Below are 22354 nucleotides of genomic sequence, written 5' to 3'. Positions count from 1 at the left end.
TTTAAAAAAATAGTTTTAACAACATTTAACTACTGTCATGTTGGCAATGACATGCATTTCGATCTCAACTGTTGAAAGGTAGATATTTAATTTGTGGTGGAAAGCAGAGGTGAGTTTTAGGCTCTTAACTCTAAAACCTGAGGAGCTGCTCAAGTGATGTTCTGGTTCACTTAGACTAATTAGCCTAATTAGTCAAAACAAATGTGCTAGTGATTTATTGATTACCAAATGCCGCATACAGCACCTTTGAGTGAGGTAATGGGTGGCAGGAGGTACAGTGAGCTGTTCGGTGGGAGAGAGAGCACAAATCCCTGTGGTGCTCACAGCATGTGGTATTAAGTATGAAGATCCTCTCATGTGAAGGGAAAACCTCTGTGGGGAAACGTGCTGAGCAGTTCCAGCATTTAGCAGAGTGTGTGTTTGTGTGTGTGTGTGTGTGTGTGTGTGTGTGTGTGTGTGTGTGTGTGTGTGTGTGTGTGAGTGTGTGTGTGTGTTTGTGTGTGTGTGTGTGTGTGTTTGTGCGTATGCGCGTGTGTATGTGTGGAATTACAGTGATTACTTATTGATCTGAGTTGACTGTACTCTAATGTCTCCTCATAATTACTTAACCACAGGCGGACTGTAGGCATGTAGTGTGTGTGTGTGTGTGTGTGTGTGTGTGTGTGTGTGTGTGTGTGTGTGTGTGTGTGTGTTTGTCTGTATGTTCAATGTCTCCTTACAAACGGCATCATTCTTTTTAGATTACATTATTAAATATAATAAAATAAACACTGTTGGGGATGATCACTGTGAATCAAGATTTCTGGAGGAAAAATGATAAACAGTTTTGCATTTTTGTCCAGTGACACTGATTTGCTTGGTTAAGTCTTTGCAAGAAGGGGAAAAATTCCAATTTGGCAATAGGTCCACTGGAGGACTAATACCATAGACTGTAAATCAAGATGGATGACAGATCTCCACTTCTTCCCATTACCCAGAAATTAATCCAAAATATCCCCTATGGGAACGCTGCCATCTTGTGCCATTGACGTCCTTTGGAGCGAGACTGCGTAGACTTTGTCTATTCTGACCTTTTTGTTTGGTCCATGTCCCATCCACTAATATGGAGGAAGTAGGGTATATGTCCAATACTGCAATCAGACACCAGGGGTCAATAGGACTTTAACTCTACTTTGGAGGAGCCATCATGTTGTCTGTCTGTGTATAGAGTCTATGATCAATACCACTTTCATGTCGTTATGTTAGAAATGAAGCCAGAAGCCAATTAGCTTAGATTCACATAAAGACTTAAAACGGAGGGAAGTTCAAGGTTGGAAAAAAATCCATCAACCAGCATGTGGCAAGCAAAAGAGTTGACACATTACATCCTGCTTGGGATCAGAAACTCCACTGGTTGAATGACAGCTGCTCCTGGTCCAGAAACAGTCCAGCACATAACCTCTCAGACAACAGCAAATTGTTGATTTACACCCACATTACTGTACGCGCTAAACAAAAGACAGACGACATCAATTAGTGAGTTTTAGAGATGATGGTAGGAAGGTATCCCACAGGCTCCAGCACCAAATTTGCCATCAAAGCACGAGAGTTGTATCAAGAAAGACAGGGTCTTTCCTTACATGTTTTTTCATTCTTAAGATATTCTCCTTTCTGTCTTTGACTGTAACAAGCTTTATATCTTATAAAATACAGTAGCCAGGCTGGTTTAGTTAGAAGGACAAACTTCACAAGACAAAGATGCAAGTTAAACTTCCATCCATCATATTTCTGGATCAGGATCTCCAGTATTTAAACCAAATATAGCTTGTGAAAAGATCTATAAAACTAAGCAGGTAAAACTTATATTTCGAAGTCTGAGACACACATTTATACAACATTTAATTTATTCTGCTGCTCATCTCATTTGAGTTTGTAATAGCCGTGGGTTGTGAACACAAATTATTCTGCCACTCAAAACTGTACCGTCTCTGCCCTCTCAGCCAACAAGTCGTGACTGGAGATCTTTGAGTTTTAGTTATTTATATAGCTTTAGTTACACGTGAATGTTGAAACTAAAAACGAATTAGATTCTATAAGAGATTCTGACTCAATGAGCAGATGTGAAGATGGATTTGATCGAACTCAGATCACATCTTAAATGTGACAGCTCAGGCTGCCTCCGAGGCCTGACAGTGGTTCTCTCAGATGCAATGATCTTCAGCTGCTGACCTCAAGTGTTTTTGTTGCTGGTTTATTGCTTGTTTACCTGAGTTTGTGCTCCAGGAAGCCTCATTCTCACATTTGCTGATGCTTGCATGTTGTCCCGAACTTGCATCCCATCAAAGACGAGGTCACAAAAAGAGAACAGGCCTTTATTTCTCCTTTTTTTTTGTATGAGCTAGATCTACGGGGTAAAAATAGATGACTGTTACAAACAGGAATCAGATTGGGAATACATTTATATACAAAGTGTTGATTAAAACGATTCCAGGAAAGTACAACAGAGTCACCTGTGTATTGCATATAGAAATGCAATAATAAACTGATTACCAACCATTATCTGACAATAAGTAGTTTGATTGATTATTACTTACTATCAGCAATAAAAAATTTATAACAAATTAATCAGATGCCCTTGCCGAGGCTGTCCACTCTAGAGAGGCACTATCTCTGCATTCCTGGGACATCAGCCCCACCTGATCAGCAGATACTCTCTGCCTGGACTCACCGTAGGGACTGTTAATCTGTTTTATTCTGTATTACTCACTGCAGGTTGGTCATGATGTGGGAAACCTCATCTTCTATTGTATGTATACTGTACTTAATGTTTTTTTAATGTTTCAGACACTAAACCAACAATGATTAAATGTTCTATTTAGGGGGGGACATCGGTTAACGAGCATTAGTTATTGGTGAGAAAAAAATCAAAATCAAAAGATGATCCCTTTGAGAGGATTGCATAAGGTAATGCAGGACCAGTGGATGCAGTGCAGGGGTTAGCCTTGATTCTGCACCAGTTAATGTCAGTGGAAGGACACCACTGAGCTGTTGGAGGTTACCTTAAGTGAGTTAAAGAAGGATTTGGAGAGAAAATGAGAAGTTTAAAAAAAAGTTTAAAAAAAGGATTTGAGGTAGAATGTTCATTTTGATTGTTTGGATCGAACGAGTGAAAGAAGGAACATGCTCCATCTCTTCAAGGTCCCGTTTAATCTTTTGAATTTCCCGAGCTCATTCTTGTGAAGGGAGCTGAGGCGATGTGAGATGTTGACACCTACACCGCAGACTTACATGATTGATTTGATTCGTGCCGTCTTTCATCACAGAAACAAAAACATTTCTTGAAAAATTCCCTGCAAGCCCTGGAACTTTATTTGATGTTTTTGGTGGATCTTTTCTAAACCTTACGCAGACTATGAGCGTATTTTCCTCAGTCCTTGTTTGACTTGTTCTCGGCTTTCTAAAAGATTCTGTCATCGCTGAACAGAGCTGACACATCATGAACAAACAAAGTGTAGCTTTGTCAATCTACCAAACTACAATGTCAAGCAATGGAGAGGGGGAGAAAAACAGTAAACTACTTTCTGTCAATAACACTGACAATACAGTCAGTTTCAAACATGCCAAATATGTCAGAATGATGTTTTGGCACACTCTTGAAAAAATAACAAAAAAATAGACTCGTGAAAAAGAGACAGGTCTCAAAACGTGTCTGTTTTTTACAGAAGTTCTTGAATTTTTCTCAAATGTAAGTGAAATGACAAAGAAAACATTCATGCCAAATGAAGCTGCCCTAGTGCACTTACAGAACAGCACTACGAGTTGGATTCAAAGTGGATAATCTGGCAAGCAGCTTAAACACATAATCAAGCAGCTCAAATGTAAAAGCTAGATAAAGGAAATAGATGCACCTCATATGTACAAAAAACATATTAACTTTAATATAACCAAGGAAACATTGAATCTAAATAACTTAACTAAATTCAGCTGCGGCAGAAGCACTGAGTCATTCTTTGACAAATTCTGACTGTACTTGGCCAGTTTATAAAAATCACAAACTCAAAATGAGTCTGAAAACAAACAGAACTGCCAAAAATATCCTGTAGCCAGGTAATCTCCTGAATTTGTGTCCAAATGTGTAGTTGTGCATAGCGACACACTCACAAATTTGCATATGGTTGATTCCATTGTAAGTGTGTGTGTGTGTGTGTGTGTGTGTGTATGTGTGTGTGTGTGTGCTCTCATGTCCTGTAGCAGGTGCACAAGAGCCTTTGGGTGTATACAAGTACACACTTCCAATCAGCCTGTATTAGGTGTGTGTGTGTGTGTGTTTGTGTTGTGTGTGTTTGTGTTGTGTGTGTTTGAGAGTGCATGTACCAGCCTAATTAGCAATGTGTTTATGACGCCAGATGAAAAGAGCTGAATTATACACTCATGCTTGATATTTGACAGACAAGACACACACACACGCACACCCACACACACGCACACACACAGAAGCACAAGAGATTACCTGGAAAAAGAAAGCCTTCAGCCGAGGTTTAGTTTGCTTAAAGCCTCATTTAGAATCTGTTGTTTGTGCAAATGAGAAAGGTGAAGAGGGAATTTGAATAACAAACTCCAAATAGCTTCTGGACGGTTGAAGCGGCGTTGGCACCAAAACATGTTTTTTGGTGAAATCAATCTAATTTGAGCCCTTTTATTTACACACAAATGGATAAAAAAAAAAGCACCTTAAGATTCAATTATATAAGTTACGTCTGCCCACAAGATTAAAAGGAAGCATGTTAGCTTAGACTGTCAGCAGAGACATGGAGGCTATCCAGTTTGTACCGGCCTCAGGCTGTTGCATTGTACCGTTTCTGGGCTTCAGTCTTTAACCAGTACCTGTCCATTAACTTTGCTGAATAAGACCATGTCACAGGACTGATGGGACTTCAACCTGATTCCTAAACAACCTGAGTAATTAAAAACCTGGGGGTGGAATCTTTTAACACAGAAAATAACTTATATATTTATTTAGATGTATTTTAAGTATCAATTTGGCTCAAATTTGTGTCTTATTATGGTTCTGGTGTATTATGAATCTAATCAAACAATATTTTATTTCCATTTATCTGATATGTTTATTCTGCCTATGTCATTTAACTCAGACATCACTGTTTGATATAAGCAAACTATGTTCTTTGTTACAAGCATTGCACACACACAGTCAGTTACGTAAAATGAATCTTGTTAGAGTTTGAATGTGAATCACTATTACAGGGACTGTTATTCATATCAAATATTATTTTGCAGAACTCAGAGCTTTCTGAAAAATGACAGAATTAACTGTTATTTACATTTTTTGTTACCGGTGTTGCTTTGTACATGTAGATACAACTTTATTTGGCAATCAGTAAAATGCTTAAGATTTTCAGTTGTTTCCCTGAAAGAGGGAAAGATAAGAAAACCCAAACAAACAAGGTTTGGGTTCTTCTGAGTATAGGTCGCAGGGAAACAGCAGATTGCTGCAGGCCTGTTCAATTCACTGAGCCAGAAAAGCCCAACAACAACAATCTAAATCTGCTCCCTGGGTCCTTGGTTTAGAGGAAGAGAAGGAAGACAAGTGAGAAAGCAAAAGAGGACATAAAAAGGGATGAATGGGCGAATGGGTGAATGAATTAGTGGATTAATGAGTGAATCGAACAAATGGATGGATGGAGATGAACTTAAGCTTGTTGAAGGACTATTCAATTCACTGAACCTGAAAACCAGAAAAACAACAATCTGTTTTATCCACCAGCCACGCCACTGGTCCCGTCTCCCTCTAGATTTCTTTTTTTCCTTTGCCCTGTTCACTCTCTTCGTCTCAGAATCTATCTTTATTGATCCATCTGTCTTTACCACTTCATTCTGCCACTCCACACTGCTTTTTTTCTGTCTCGCCTATTTCCCTCCTTTCTGGGATCTTCTCTTGCCGCCGCCTCTCCCTCTCGTGTTATGGTCCGTTGGGAAATCAAAGAACTTGAATAAGTTTCATATCACCACGGGAACAAATACTCATATGGTCGTCAGGGGAACCTACTCATCCTGCCGCCGCTCGAACCATTTCATTCAGTAACCAGGGGAAACGGCAATTTCTTGTTCCTGTTCCCTTTGATTGGCTTGGCAGGAGGAAATGACAATTGTGGCAATGAGGAAACAAAGATTTGTTGAGGTCAAGTAACTTCAAAGCGAATGAATTGAGACCTGTGCATAGGCAGTTTCCTATCAGGCATGAGTAATATTATGCAAAGATAAAATGAAAAACATGCTTCACATACCACAGGACTCTAGTTTATAAAGAGTTTAGGGATGAGTTTGGATATTGATATCCTTAGAAATCAGCTGCATATCATACAGTGCGTGCAATTTAAAAGTTTTGTAATTATTCTGCCTTAATATTGACCTTGTTTCACCAAAGTGTGAAAATGTTCTCCCCCATCTTTTACATACAAGCCTTTTCCACTTCAGTAACTTAACAGCGTGTAACTCAACATGTAGTCGCTGCTGGGCTTTCTGCTTTTGCTTTCCACTGCTCCCCAGTTGCTTTGAGACTGAGCTCCTGAACCTAACTTTCAGCACCGCTCAGGAAGTGATGCTAAATCTTAGCACCAGTCCCTCTCTGGAGGACTGAAGGCAGCAGTTTGCTTGCACCATGACAAACACAGCAGTTAATAAAGGACTTGTGTTGAGCTCAGCACTTCAAGAAAGTCTGTTTCATTATAGAGGCGATGTTCTTGTTCAGAATATCATGCAGGATTAGATTGTGTAAGGTGCTGACGGGTACCAGTTGGTAATGATTTTAAAAAACATGTGGCATGACCAGACATTACATTGCAGAAGGATAGTTTGTTGGGAAAGGACTGTGCTGGATACTGCAAAGTGTTCTCCATCTGATTCAGGCAAAAAGGCCAATATAGCATCCAGGAAAGTGTTGAGCTCAAAGAGCGAGAGTGTGGGAGCAGCAGCTGCCAGTGCTTCTATCTGGAGACCAGAGCTCGTCTGGAGCCAGTCTCCTCCTCCTACTGCTGGTGAGATGCTTCAATTAAATGCAACTCTTATTATATGTGAGCATTAAATATCAGTACTTGACACACTGATTCAATTGTTCTGTTCCACAAATTTAAACCAAAATGTTGGTCCTTGAAATGTATTGTACCAGTTTAAATGTTCATGCAGAACCTGGAACCAAAGCCTAACCAAGCTCTGTCCTGTGCCACATTTAAAGTTCATTAATGTTGAGCTGTGTCATGTAGTCTCCATTAGAAATTAATTTGTCAGCCAGACATGGAATGCACAGAGGAGGAAAAGCTGTTATATGACATGAGTTTACTATCAAGACCTGGGGAGGAAAGCTGTATCATGGAAACGAATTGAGTCAAGTAGACATCTCAGGTGTGTTTTAACAATCAGGTAAGTTGTTGTAGCAGCATAATTTTACCTTGATGCAGATAGGGCATGTGAGACATTAATAACTCAGAGCCCATCCTTAGTACATTCTAAATATATATAAAATTACCATTCTTCATGCATAATCAATTGAATCGTGTTGGAAATGTTGAGCACTACATTTGGTGTCTTGTCATGACTTTGCAGCAATTCAAAATTAAGTATTTTTCGAGTAAGTGGTATACAAAAAGTAAAAGTATACACATGGTGACCTGGCAGAAATTGGTGGTGACACCTAATATCTTGTCTCTTTTAGTCTGCATTATGAGTATAAGATTATTATACGTGTTTCGCTAACTCAAATTCCTGCATTTAAATCATTGGGGCTCTAGTTGTATGAATTTGCCTTTGTCGTCACAACACCTCATTAATCCATTAATGTGCCTCTCCTCCTTTCTCTCCATCTCCTTATGTGTTGAATCACCTTAACAGACACATGTATGCCGGTACACGTGCACATGCACAAATCCACCTCTTACTCTGTGTTGGAATGTGTGTGTATGTAATTATCAGTGTGATAATTAGAGTTTAATTTAAATGGGTATTGAAAAGTCTGGTGTCAGAGAGAGCGCTGACCTCCCCATGAACCCTCAACGCACAAACACACACACACACACACAGACACACACACACACACTTCAAGTGCAGACGGTGACACATGGAATCTGCGGTGGACTAATAGCACACATTCGTGTCTGTGCACATATACACACTATTAGTTTGAATAATAGACCTAATTTCTGGTCCAGTGGCTCTACCACCGTGTGTGTGTGTGTGTGTGTGTGTGTGTGTGTGTGTGTGTGTTTGTGTGTGAAAACAGAGGTCGGTGCAGATGAAATTATTTACTTATGACTTCTGCTGTGACCTCATGATGAAAACACCAGATGCTCCGTTGGAAGCAATTATTGGAATAAAGTTTACTAATTTAACTTTTTCATCAACACGTTTTTCATTGCTGAGGATGACATTGTGTAACAACCATAGAATCCAAGAGAGAAAATCGATCGCTGCTTTTCATGACCACATATTTCTTTTACTATTTCAAGGTTTAGGCTGAAGATTTAAAGAGTTTCTCAATCCATAGTAAACCTTTTGTGTAGCCGACTGCAATCACAGAGAAAAATTCATATTCAGTTCAGCACATTTCAGTAAAAACTCCACTGCTGTCCATCCCTTGAATATTGTTTGACCTCATAAACTTTGGATGAATTATCTTATAATTTCTGTCTTTGTCAGCATTTGCCGCCCATGTTCACAAAAGAATAAAATGACAAAATACCACAATGATCAATACTTCTCTGTCATGTACACATTACTTGCTATTATTGTGTCCCTGAGTAAAGTGATTCACTGAGTAGTAATTTAGAAAACATTACTGCATGATTGCTTTATCATTTGCTGTGTCTCCTAAAGTGAAGTTAAACCTCATCCCGACTACAAGAAATTAAAATAATGAACCATCAATTCACAAAAGGCCAAGACTAGAGATGGAAGGATTCCTTTTGAATTGCTGTAATTACGTTTAAAGCACATTCAAATTAAGAGATGTGTGTATAATTAGGGACAAAGTGAGAAAATAACTAAAACATACCAGCACACGTTGAATGTAGCTCCTATTTTCTGAGCATTGAAACAATGCTCCTGCACTGCCACCATAGAACGTATAAATAAAGATTGACGACATGACAGCTGCCTGAAAGTGAAGCTGAAGCATCTCAATCCCCCCCTGGTTTTAGCATTAGTCATTAACCCTCCTCCTCAATGTTAGTGGATGGGACAGAGGAGAAGTCAAAGTACTAGTTAAATACATTTTTCTCAAAGTTGGGTTTCTGGCATATCAGTAAGAAGCTATCAATCTTCAATCTTCCTGCAAGTTTTGGTTTAATTAGTTGTTAAAGGCTATGAAAATAGGGTGAAGCATTATGGTCATGTATATCGACGGGACCTCAGAGGCTCCATCCCCTGATCGTCACAGTGCAACCTCCGGCTCCAAATAGGCAAGATGGTGGTGTTTTTATCTGGTATAATTTGGCCTCATTTCTGGATACTGGGAGGAAGAAGAGATGCGCCATTAATCTTTATTTAAAGTCTCTCAGTGCCACTCACACCCAGGCACCAATTGTCTGTGTAATGGCTGTTTGTTGCACAGCAGATAAATGTCAATTCCCTCTTGCTGGTTAGTTGTTGACATCCGCTTCCTGTTCTGGCACCAACGCCAAGACAAGGATCATGTGCAAAATAATTTCTATTTGATTTTTGTGAAACTGCGATCAAAATCAAGCATTTAAGGAAACGTTTGGTGTTTGTTGGTGATAAGGTAAATGTTAATTCTCTCTCCCACAGCGATTACCTCAGAACCGCAGAGACACACGTGCACTGGTGTTCACAGTCTTCACAGGTGACTCATTATTTAACAGTTGGTAGTGAGAGACCACAGACAAACACAGGATAACCCCAGTCTCCCAAACACAAACACACACACAGACACACACACACACACACACACACCTCCAACACCCAAATCTCCCCTCTTGTCCTTGGCTGCCCTGTGAAATTACTTCTCACATGAAGTAGAGACAAGAATAGAGCCTGTTAACATGCAGATCTCTTTGTCCTTTGATAACCTGAGGGGTTTGAGAAATGTGCCACCTACTCGTGAAGACAAATGCTGTGGTTATTAAAATCGTGAATAAATTAGTAATGACTGATTTGTTAGAATTCAATGTTCTTGAGTAGTTTTTTTCAGATTTAATGGCGAATTCAGAAACACTACAGTCTGTCTGATACTGGATTTCTGAGCAAGCTGCTGATATTCATATTTTGAACTTGGATGAAAAATTGTATGTATGGATCCCACGTTTGTTTGTTTCACTTTGTAACCAAGATATAAACTAAATGGATTTTGTAAGGGTCTACAGAGCTACAGGCCTCTAGGCTATAATACTTATATATTTAATTTCTAATTAAACATTTAGGTGGGATCTGCATTGTGCCATGTTCCTGTGTCAGTCTGTCAGTGGGATTAGCAATGTGGTCCAATACTACTTGCTTTGGATTCGTGCCTTGTATCTGGCCATCTTGCGTTAAGTGAGAAACAGTAACATGAAAAATGAATATATTTCACAATTAAGCTCTTTTTTTTAATTACTGGGGGTCATTACATTGGGTAATTTATTGCTCTGCCTCTTGCCTGGAACAAAAAAGATTTTTGGCAGCAAACCAAAGAGGGCTGATGACCATTTGCTGCTAGTGGATTTGTTAGGTGCCATTTGTATTTCTGCACGTTGGTGTGAGTGTGTGTGTGTGTGTGTGTGAGTGTTAATCATCGTTGTTTGTACAACCTCACATTGTGAATACAGACACGGTCAGAAGAAAACACATTCCTCTCCACAAGCACAGATATACTCATGAAAAAAAACCTGCAGGAATAAGCCCCACTGAGAGCTCAGTCAAAGTCCACACACGTTGCCATTATTTGTGTAAACGTAAAACATGAGAACACAATTATCATTTGTCTGGTTGGTAAGAGACACACTAAGAGCAGTGTCTAGTATTTTGTTAGAGTGTGATAGTAAATTACAATACAAAACTTTTATCTAGAGCAGTGGAGCAATTTGTTATGCATGATGAACACAAAAAATAATTTCCAATGGCTGTCAGTCACTCCAGCTGTCTACATATAGTTTATCCATTAGAGTATCCATTTTACGTCTGGTCCTGCTACTTTACTTTTTTTTGCACATCTGGTGTTTTTCTCTGTGTATATATTGGTGCCTCAGACCACGTTAGACCTTTAGACACTGTGTGCGTGTGTGTGTGTGTGTTTTGTGTGTGTGTGTGTGTGTGTGTGTGTGTGTGTGTGTGTGTGTGTGTGTGTGTGTGTGTGTGTGTGTGTGTTGCTTCATATGCGGTGATATTGTCTTTGTTGGCGTGGGGAGTTCTTTGTTCCCTCTAGAGGAGTCAGAGATCATGGTCAGTTGCAGAGGGCTGTGGGTTCAGAATCTAGTTGAAGGATGCTGCTGCAGGATTCAAACCCGAGTAGAATAGGAAATTTGGTATTAGATATTTCATGTACATCGTTTTGACATTAATAAATCATTGAACATTGATTGTGAGCCATTAGTATAATTACCATAAACAGTAAGACCCTCTTCAGGGTTACTGGCATCCATTAAGTCATTGCCTATTGTAAGGCTGACCTTGGACCAAATTCCTCATCAAGAAATGTTAAACCACAACACTAATTCTGTTTATTCATAAGGTCCCATATTGTAGAAGGGGGAATACTATGACTTTTCTGATGATAAGAGACAATATGATAAATAAATAATGAACAAAGTGCTCAATCCATACAGAAAAGCATGGAGACACAAGAAGAAGTGGCCAACCTGAACTTGCATTCAATTTGTTTATGGATTAAACAGATGTTCATTATTGAGCGCAAGAGTTATAATTTCCTTATTTTCACACAAAGCGGCTTTTGCCCAAACAGTGTGTTTTGATCTCATCAGAGACAAAAGTTGTTTTCATAAGAATATGCCAAGCTACTAAGTCAAAGCTACGATGCTAACACTTGGTAAAGACAGATGGTTAAACATACATCAAGTACAGAAAGAAATAAAGGAATTCAAGTTACTCTGATGTGTGTTTTTCTAGGTAATAACGTCTAAGTGTTAATAAAGCATCAAGACTAGGTGGCTAGTTGCCTATTCATCACCATGGCTGATTGCCAGAAGGCCCTTTGAGACTTCTGTCTTATTGATTTTTAGCCATTTTGTGACCACAGTAACACTAAAGAAGATTGATGTGTAACACCAAATTGTAAGAGGTTGCTGTTCTTGGAGTGCAAATGGACCTCGAGCTTTCACAGTTTCTCACAATGACAGACTTTGGGAACAAGGGAGCAAAGTCATTTTTTCCCCGTGTTTATTTATCCTCAGCAAAGCAAGAGAGAGCAGCTTGCACTAAAAGAGGAACAAGCTAGTTTTATAGGAATGTTTAGTTTCATAAATATCAGTCAATTTTAAGTACTTTTGACAGTGATAAACTTGTATGATTTAGATCTTTAAATAACTACACAGACACTTATTATTATTACTTAATATTTATGCAGCACTTGCATTGTTTTTCTCAGTTTTCATGCTGGCGCTGACCTTGTTATCGTCCTACAGAGAAAAACTGCTGCGAATTAAAGGGAATGTAACGTAAAGTACCTGAAGAAGCTTGTGAATCTCTGTTGTGTTTTGTTATGATGCTAGGTCTGTTTGTACACAGCAGTGTTGATGTGAACAAAACGTCTTTGTTCTGCTTCTTCCCTCATTAGAAAACAAACCTACGACCCTGAAGAATCTTTCCTCCTTTCTTGTTCCGAGTGGTTTTCTTTAGTTTGCCTGACTACTCTGAGGTTTTGACACATTTATTTATTTATTTTGCTTAATATTTGTTTGATTGTTGGCTTTTTTACTTGGATATGATTTAAATCATTTCTATTTTTGCACCATGGGACTTTGTTTTGACACCTATTTTTTCAGCAGCATGCGTTTTTTTTACTATTATGCATCTAATTGAGGTGAAAAAGAACGAAGAGGTCTCTTCATACCTATCATTTTGTTTTCTTATTACAAATAGGACATGAAGTATATTGGATGCCAATGATGAAAACAAATGATCAGTTATACATATTTACAGGAGGATCCATCGCAATCAATCTGATTGGAAAAGGCCTTTCTGAAAAAGATGTCTGCGATGACACAGGGGAAATGGAATGAAAAAATAAAACCCTGTCAAACCAATGTTCCATTTCAACTGCTTGTTAAAGAATGGTTGGTAAGTAGGTTTCTACTGCTGCATTAAGTTAAAACTGTTATTAAATAAATCATCTAAATGTAGTTTCATGCCGATCAGTCCCAGTTGGCCCGTGTGTAAACTGATTGTGTATCTCAGCATGAATCTTAGTCTCCTTTCCAGCATGCATGTCAAAACATCCATGACATTTTTTCCATCCTTGGCCGGCAGAATTCGGCATTACTCCCCCCAAACCAATCAGTTCCAAAAAGTTAAGTCTGTAGATACCCTCCGAGGTAATAACCCAATCAAGTTTTGTGAAAATACTTTTGTCCATGTAGCTATTTTGTACACACACCCTGCTCCCACACAGGTTTCATTTTGAAACAGAGTTAGTGTCTCCAGCCCCACTGTAGATTTCTTCAATTCTCCAAGTACCCCAAGCTAAGGAGCTCCCACCTCTTTCACTCTTTAATTAGGAGAGAAGAGAATAAAGAGGATCACGCTGACTTAAACCTCACAGTGTCTTAGAGATCACTGACAAGCTTGTAAGCGTTGTTTGTCATAAAACCTTGCCCTGACCCTGCCATGTGTCAGATAAAGTTCACAACCCCCTTAGCCACACAGGGATATGGGTCATTTGTGTAAAAAATATTAAAGCTGTTGATCTTAATTCCTCCAAAGATACAAGGTTTTCACTTGACAGAAGCTAGTCATATCTTCTCCGCTCCATTTTAATTTAAAAAGACAAAGATGATCCCTCTGCTAATATGGTTTAGGAAAACCAGTACTTGAGAGGATTAGGGAGACGGAGGGGAAGGAAAGGGTAATAACGAGAGAGGACACATGGAGAGCAAAGGAAAGAAGTGAAAAAGAAACAGGTTGAGAGAAGGAGTGAGGGGCAAATGATGGGAAGGGGGCAGGGTTGTGGGTGGGTGATTTTGAGGAAGGGGGCAGGGTTGTGGGTGGGTGATTTGCCTAACCTACAAGCAGGGTAGATAAATTAATGTAGCGTATAAAGCGCAAACGCAATTTGAGCTGGTGTTGATAAATACTGAGTCATTCGACCATTATTATCAATGCTGGTTTCAACATAAACCATTGAAGACAAATATGGATATAATTAGAAAATTCAGTTAGCATACTAGACGACCACAATGTCTATCAACACCTTTGCATAGCAATATTCAAAAGAGTTGACAAGGAAAATGCTACGTGTGTTTTCTATGCTAAGTGATGAAATGCGCCGGTGACTTACCAAGATATTTAGGGTTAGACTTTTGGAATGTCAAAAGATAAAGGATAATGAGAAAACATCGGAAAACATTTTCCTGTATAATACATTGGAAAAGATGGTGGCATATATGACGAATTTACATTTAACAGTGTGGTGAAATAAACCTCTTTCATAGCAGCATTGAGACAGTGAGAATCTCCATATTCCTCCTCGCAGCTATAGAAAAGTTCAAGCTGCATTTTCAAACAGTAAATCCTATCCCAGGAACAGAAATTGATTTTAGAAGTTTCAGTTGTGGTAGAGAAATATGAATCCCATTCATGAAATAATCATGCTTGAATATTGTAGTGATTGTTGTTACATTTTTCACAAGCAGTTACACACTGTCAGCTAAAACAAGAAATTGTTCTTTAAAAAATGAGTTGCTGTTAGATTTAGAATAATGGCAAGTGGATAAATTCATCACTTCTGTCCCCAGAAGGGACGAGATGAAGACGGACGTATCGAGTTCTCCAATCTTGTCTTTCCTAAAAGGTACCTGATATTTCACGGCATTGTAAGCAAGCGTTATCACCCACAGACAGGAAGAAAGCGGGAGGATGACAGATGACACGAGAGATAAGACGAGATTGAAATTTACTGAAAGAATGGCAAGTAGAAAATTTGAAAATAATACAAGGTTCTTTTTGTATCATTTACTGAGATGCCTGACAAAAAACTCTTTTTTCAAAGGATGGCATTTGAGTATTAACTATCTTACCGTGGTGGCTAAAGACATTACCGTTCTGAAGAATTCTTGGAAATGGGTGAGTCACACAATGTATGTCAGTTTTCATGATATTCACAATCTGGTTTAACAGTGCTGGAATGAAACCTCTCAGCCATTCCTTGAATATCAACTTACACAGCCAGAGCTCATTTAAACCATTTCAAAAGGATGTTTTCTACCGGTCCCTGTGTATAATTAATCAGAGTGTAGGTAGGTCTCCCTTCGTAATTGGACAAATAAAATATTATTTCTTTAAAACATAGGTATATATTTTGTTAGTGCACAAAATTAACCATGCATCAGGTGCACACAAAATCACTGTGTTCAAAGAACAAAACCAACAAACAGGAATTTCACACAAAAACATAACTAATATAATAAATAATATTTATTGCAACTAGCGCTTTTTGCTGTTGCCTTACAGATACAGCGTCAGAAATGCCCGGCTTCACCTTGGCAAGTGCGACTCTTATATCCATTTCACAACAAAGTCTGTTCCTTTTCTTAATTTTCATGTCTACCATCCCCGAAAAGCATCGCTCGCAAAAATAAGTTGTAACAAACGGTGTGAGTATCTCAAGGGTCACCAAAACGTTGAGAGCGTTGTTGTTCTGAAGAGTTGCTGTTGAAGCTGGCTCTGCTGAATGACGTACAATCACAACACCCACAAGTCGACTACTGAGCGCATCAAGTTCCCTGCAGCACAGATATCAAAGCTAAGCAATGTGGCGTGATCAGGTGCAGCCAATGACAGCCAAGCGGAGGGGGACTTCACGAATAATACGAGTGGGCTGAATTTCTTTTGTGTAACTAATTTTTACTAAGCAACAAAATATTTGTAATCTGACACAGCGAAGAAAAATTGTGTGTTGCCAAATTGTCTGCAGCCAATTTTTTGACGGACGAAAAAAACGGCCAGATATTGCCAGTGTGAACCGGGCTATACTGTGTGTGTCTTGACCCCTGCCGAACCCCCGAGAGTGCCTCACCGAACCCAAGGGGTTCGATCGAACCCAGGTTAAGAACCACTGGTCTAGAGACATATTCAGCGATGCCACCATGATTTTTTCATCTTCATTCACTTGTTTTTGAAGGTGAGGTCAGAATATTCCATGTATGTGATGCTTAATGCTTGGTCCCTTTCATGTCTGCAAATACTCTGACAAAAAGTATTATTAGTGTCAGAATAATGACATATAATCTTTTTGTTAACATTCTTGTTGACCCTTTTCTTCCCCATTTTATCCTCTGTGTGGCTGATTTTCTCAGTTAAAGATGCTCCATGTTCCATTTTGACGATGACTTCAGTGAATGCTAACTCATAACATTTCATTTTATTATCAACAGTATAATGAGTTGTTATCTTCATTGTTAAACATCTCATTGCCATTTTATTAGGCCGGGATTCCTGCAGTGTTCAGGGGAGATTTTTACCAGGAGCTGAATTTTCAACAAAACAAACTGACCACGTAATTAAAACCAGTAAAAACACTGAATTAAGCAGTTTTACATTTAAAAGAAAATCACAGTTTTCTCTACGTTCTTTGGCAGACACAGGGCGTCATGAGGCGCTGCAGGCTGTTAGCTAAGCTAAAACAAAACAAACAGAGGAATTAAAACCTGATTAAAGCAGTTCCATGTTCTGCGTTTTTCAGAAGCTCTCGGGCAGACAGAGGATGAGCGTCTGTTTGCCCAGCTTTATTTTACTGATAACTTCAGATTCAGACGTCCAACGACTAAACTCCTTAATCCGGTTAAAGGTTATAGTATAATATAAGAGTTATAAATAAAAAATTGAGGTCATAAAAAGGACATGACTCAAACGGAAAGAAAGTAGTCAGCTGTTTAAATGTCTGGCCATCTGCCTGCACTCTAAAAAAAAACTACTCTTGATTTTTAAGATTGCTAATGTGATTACATTCAATGAACAGGGAAATATACTTCATCATGCTGCCTTGAGGTTACGGTCAATTTCCAAGTTCAAGTGCGTTTGTGTATTTGTGTGTTCACATGAATATATACATTATGTAAATTACGTCATTTTTCAAGATTGTCCAACACCAATCTTGTTGAATGACTGAAGCCAGATGGACCTGATTTTTATAGTGCTTTTTTCTAGACCATGGACCACTCAAGGTGCTCTACACTGTTTCTCTCGTTCACTCACACATTCATACTCTGATTGCACAGCATCAGGAACAATCAGAGCTTTCATGAACCAGAAACATGTGAATGAAAGCTACCTGATTCACCTGTGTATTTTCTGTCTTGAACACAAACAACTGATTGCATTTGAATCCCCCAGTGAGTGCGTCCCTGCACGTTTACCACACCGACGCATGAGAGCTCTGAACGGACTGAGAACAGGTTGTTTCGATGAGTGATTCACTTCCGTTTGCTCACACATGAGAGCAATCAAATGCAGAATTGTCTTTGTTTTCTGAACATCACACTGTGGTTGATCAAAACATCCATATCCCCAAATGTCTTTTGTTGTCCTGCTTCAAAAGGTCTTTTTACCTCTCGGCAGTTTTCAGAACTTAGTGTCTCTATGGACCTTTTCATTGAGGTACTTCAAACTTGGTTCACCCCTAGCCATGACACCCGTTAGTGCTGTTATAAATATGGAGAACACCGAGCAGCTGGGACCAAAGGCAACAATAAAAAGTCCCTGTTGTGGAGTTACAAGCTGGTAATATACTGTATGCTACTTCAATTTAATGTAGAAGCACAATAATTCAAACACGAACACATCTTTGGCACTATAATGCAATAATGTGCGAGTCGATCATTATGCTGGTTGGCTGAAGTGATCCCATTCAATAGAACCTTTACAAGACAGCTCCACACTCCAGCTGCGCTGTTGTCGTGAGCAGATTAACAGACAAAGCCGCTGAGAGCAGAAACTGAGCTGTTGGGCTCTTTCTCCAAGTCTCTGCAGTTTATTCAGTTTGGTTATTATATGCCATTGTACCTGAGCTATGTGTTCTAGCAAAATAGCACTATTTCCTAAAAACTTGTGTGGTCTCTTCTCTACTCTACTGTGGGTAGTGACATTATCAATAGAATTGAAAACAACTTATGAACTTATGACCAATAACAAAACCAACCGAAAGTTGTGTGCCCCAATGAACACTTTTAATAGCACAAGTTAAAACAAGTTGGTCTTAATAGTAGTCCTGACACACCGGATTAATTACATGCATGGTTGGCAGTGATCTTCTATCTTCATCATTTGTTACATTAAGATCTAAATGGACCACAACACATTTAAAATGATTTCTTGTTTCTACTGGCAGATGTTAGCATAGATGCAGCTTGTAATCGACTGACATATTGAGAGGCTGATCTTCACCATGTCAGTCTGGTACAAATTACTGTTCTGTCTGTACTTGGGACAGCTACTAAATCCCAATCCAAAAGCAGGAATTTCTATTGTTTCCCTGTAGAGTACAGTGGTGTCACACTTGGGGGTCCTGACCCTCGTCCCAGCTGCTTCACACTCAGCTGCAAAGGCCCTAACTGTGCACTCCAGGTCACGGCCCAGTGAAGCAAGTGAAACTACTTCATCAGCAAAAAGCTTTGATGCAGTCCTGAGGTCACCAAATTGGATTAAACTCTTCAGCTACGCCAAGAGATCCAATCAATCACTGAAAGAATTTGTTTACCAACTCAAGTGTATTGACTTTCATGTCAGTGTTTTATGACCCCTGAGGGACTCCAGAGACACTGGGTCTACTCGTCTTGTTAGTACATGACAACTTTCCCTCACTTATGTATGCCCACACATTCAGAATACTTTGTCATCAATGTTGAGAGACAAAACTCATGTGATCGCAAAATTCTGCAAGCCTGTGCAACTCTGCTTCTATTTCTTCTTCTTATGTAATTGGTACAAAAGTCCAAACTTTCCAAAAAAGTGTCTTCACATGGCAAACGTATCAAACCATGGTTCAGTTTGATTCAGACAGAGACAGCTTCTGGTCAGAACACCATGTTCCAGGCACCTTTTTACACTTTTAGTTCAGACTAAACTGAAACTTTCTAAGGTCTGGACCAAACAAGGTCGTTGTGAAAATGTCCTTAATTTCCAGATCCAATTTCAGATATCATTGGCAGGTCTTTGTGTCTCTCTGTCAGGTTCGCTCTCTAAAACACACTCACACACAGTCACAGGCAGATCTGGACTGAAACAGGAATGGTATTTGGAGGGGCTGATTGACGTTTGCCAGTCCTTATGTATGAGGCCTGAACATTTCACTGAGGTTTCATCATTGTCTCAATTTCCTGTTTAACTCTGTGTGCATGTGTGTGTGCTTCCATGTATATCCGTATGAACACGTTGTGAGCAGATTGATAATAAATGTCAGTTTTTTCAAACAAGAGGAAGCCTGGGAATTGTCAAATGTCGTGATGTCATGATGATGACACTGTTTTCAGAAAATACTATATATTTTTTTTTAGTAGAATCCCTTTGAACCCATATTTGACCAATTTCTCCTGAACAACCTAAGTATCTCCAAGGACTTCAGTTGACATAAACTTCTCTATACTGTTAGTGTCTCTTTTGTTCAAAATTTGTCTTCCAAAGTACAACATGTTTACAAATTAACAGTTTCATTAAAAAATCAAATTTTTAGTGTGCCTATTTATTACAAGGGTTTATTGCTATTGATTGATTTATTCGAGGTGATTATATTTTTATTCTTTTATTTTTTTAATGGCTTTATTCACATTTTTAACCTCACCATGTATTTTTAAATACCTTTGAGATGATCTGCATATATTTGAAGCCATTGTCATTTTTCCGTCATAAAAGAGAATAAGTTTACTCAAACCTTAAGTCTTTTAATCCAACACATTCCTCTGAACATTGTTTTGTTGTGTTTTATGTTCGAACAGGAACTACTGATGACAGTAAATAGAAAACAAGACTCAGTCAATAGCCTATTTCATCATGATCACTTTTTAGAAGCAGAACATCATCGTCACTCTGGCCTTTCTCTTTCTGACAGCACCTGAGTCAGTCATGTCGATGCAGGCATTTCCCTTTTGCCACCGTGAAGCATTTTTCTACCACAAGATTGTGACTGTTCTCCAGAGGACAAAGGTGATCAATCACCTCAGACAAACCTTCACTGTCACTCTTCACACCACCGTTCAACATCACTCAGAGCTGCGTACTCAGAGGAGATGGGGTGAGAAGAATGAGAAAGCAAATTACCAGCATCCGTTCACAAGATTGAATGCATCAATGAGCAGAATGTAGGCAGCCTCACAGATTGCATTTACATTTAAAGCCACAGAATATTTTTCTCTCACTGTAAATATTGTGTCACAGTCCCCAAACATCCAGAAATGTGTCAATATAATTTCTTAGAAAAAAATTAAAACGTTCCTTCAGTTTTTAGATTAATAAAAAGAAACTCAGTGAGCTAAAACACTCCCTCAAACGGAAAAACAAGCCCTAGACCACCATTTTAAATCCAGTCTTATCCCGACAATTATATATAGGAGGTATAAAAAGAGGCAACAAAGGTGTACATTAAAACTTATGACCCCACTAACTCGGGTTACTCATGAATAGAGAGCGTGTAGTTAAAGATAAGCTACAAACAAGAAGATAAAGAAAACTGGACTGAAACACTAAAGGAAACCCAATGAGATATAAACAAGAAAGGGAGAGAATATTTGAACTGAACAGAGTAAAACAAAGGAGAAGAAGAGAGGGTATGGGAAGGCAATGTTAAGTTAGACCCCATTTTAGTTGCTCTACTTTGTAGTCAGAGTGTGAGTTGAATCTGATAGAAAAGCATGAATGGCCATTATAGGTCATTCTGGCAGTTTTAAACAAACCAAGCTGCAACATGACCTTCACCGGAGGAGTCTTCACAGAGCAGACCTCTCAAAAAGAATACCAGAGGAATTCAAATTATTCTTTTTCCCCAATTCTATCAACACTGAAGTTTGTCCTCTTTCTGCAGACAAGACAACATATATGTGACAGAAAAAAAACTCAGGAGCTTTTACAAATATGTGCCTTGCCCCATCAGAAATGGCAAGAAATTAGACTAATACTGGAGCTCATTTGAAGGAGCTTATAAAACACTGGGTGTGGCTGACCACAACTGAGTGCAATCTAGTCCAGCATAAAGCACATGCCTATAGGGGGGGGAAGTGTTCACCAGGAAGGTGAAACTCTGGACAAGAGGAGGAAACGCTGACACTGCAAGCCTGCCTGGACTGCACTGTGTGGGAGGAGTTCATCAAATCATCTCGGGACATGAACAGACTCACAGCAGTGGTCAGCTAAGTGGGTATCACACTGTGAGGGCATCGATATCCCTGTAAAGATCTACCCCAAAAGCAAACCTGGAGCAAGGGGAAAACTTTGAAGTTTTATCAAATAAGAAAGAAAACAACATCTCTAGAGGGCTTATGATCTGATCTGACACCTGCTTAGAGGTTTGACATGTTTTATTCAAGGTGTGATGTGCTAACCCTAACCCCTGTTTCGAAATGCATCGCATAAAACTCTTGTCAATCTTGTCTAAACCATTTTACGAAGGCAGTGTTACTACTTCAAAGCTACAACGAGCCCTGGCCTCTGTGACACTGGAAGTTATATGCTCCCCCGCTGTGCTGACCAGTCAGACCGAATTTCCAATTATATTTAACACGTTCTTCACCATAGGTTCCCCTAACATCTGAAACAATATACAATAGTTCCTCTTGCAGAAACTCCCCAGCCCAACCCTCTTAACGACTGCAGCCCTCCAGTAGCCTTGACCTCTCTAATTATTTTTTCTTTTAAAAAGCAACCGTTTGCATGTAGAGCAAACGGTGTTTCAGAATCCAACTGGAACACTTGGAGCTTGACTATTTGTAAGCACTTAGAGGGTTGTGCGAACCAGTGTTGTCTGTGGACATCTCATTAACTTCTAACACCATGCTGCTTTACCTGCTTGTTCACACGCTTCTTTGTATTTTTAAATTGGACCTCAAAGAATCAGAGTGAACTGACATTTCAATGGACATTTCCCTGGGTATAACTTCAACATCTACCAGCTTCCCCCAGGATTGTGTCCTCCCTCCTCTCCTTTGTATCCTCTCCA

This window comes from Limanda limanda, chromosome 21 (genome assembly GCF_963576545.1).
Source record: "Limanda limanda chromosome 21, fLimLim1.1, whole genome shotgun sequence".
Lineage (NCBI taxonomy): Eukaryota > Metazoa > Chordata > Actinopteri > Pleuronectiformes > Pleuronectidae > Limanda > Limanda limanda.
Note: the sequence above shows the minus strand (reverse complement) of the source record.